The sequence below is a fragment of the Mobula birostris genome, chromosome 5, assembly GCF_030028105.1.
Source record: "Mobula birostris isolate sMobBir1 chromosome 5, sMobBir1.hap1, whole genome shotgun sequence".
NCBI classification, from domain to species: domain Eukaryota; kingdom Metazoa; phylum Chordata; class Chondrichthyes; order Myliobatiformes; family Myliobatidae; genus Mobula; species Mobula birostris.
In genome coordinates, this window is record NC_092374.1 from 83,716,331 (window position 1) to 83,717,542 (window position 1,212).

The following is a 1,212-nucleotide window of genomic DNA, read 5'->3' on the forward strand; positions in this document are numbered from 1 at the left end:
CTCTACGTTAGCGGAGGAAATACGGGACAAGGGTGGTCCCGTATGGGACAAACCAATTTAGCCCAATATATGGGATGTCCTGGCAATACAGGACAGTTGACAACCCTATGTTCAAGTTCAACAGTGCGTGACAGGGAATGAGGAAAGGTGCAGCTGACTCATATCGTTTCCTCGTGGCCCGGTAGCACATGCTTTGCGGCCTGGTGGTTGGGGACCGCTGATCTAAGCTACTTGGGTGTGCATATGCATGTACCAGGCATACTTCGTAGGTTTGTGGATGGGGAGATCTTACCAAAAAAAAATTGCAACCTTGACATTTGTCTCCTTACAGGCAGCCACAAAACAAAGAAACCCAATAGAACCCATTAAACGATAAAAGTAAGCAAATAGCATTCAGAAGCGACCCACATCAAAGTTGCTGGTGAACGCAGCAGGCCAGGCAGCATCTCTAGGAAGTGGTACAGTCGACGTTTCAGGCCGAGACCCTTCGTCAGGACTAACTGAAGGAAGAGCTAGTAAGAGATTTGAAAGTGAGAGGGGGAGGGGGAGATCCAAAATGATAGGAGAAGACAGGAGGGGGAGGGATGGAGCCAAGACCTGGACAGGTGATTGGCAAAGGGGATACGAGAGGATCATGGGACAGGAGGTCCGGGAAGAAAGACAAGGGGCGGGGGAACCCAGAGGATGGGCAAGGGGTATAGGCAGAGGGACAGAAGGAGAAAAAGAGAGAGAGAAAGAATGTGTGTATATAAATAAATAACTGATGGGGTACGAGGGGGAGATGGGGCATTAGCAGAAGTTAGAGAAGTCAATGTTCATGCCATCAGGTTGGAGGCTACCCAGATGGAATACAAGGTGTTGTTCCTCCAACCTGAGTGTGGCTTCATCTTTACAGTAGAGGAGGCCGTAGATAGACATATCAGAGTGGGAATAGGATGTGGAATTAAAATGTGTGGCCACTGGGAGATCCTGCTTTCTTTGGCGGACAGAGTGTAGGTGTTCAGCAAAGCGGTCTCCCAGTCTGCGTCAGGTCTCACCAATATATAGAGGGCCGCATGGGGAGCACCGGACGCAGTATCACCCCAGCCGACTCACAGGTGAAGTGTCGCCTCACCTGGAAGGACTGTCTGGGGCCCTGAATGGTGGTAAGGGAGGAAGTGTAAGGGCATGTGTAGCACTTGTTCCACTTACAAGGATAAGTGCCAGGAGGGA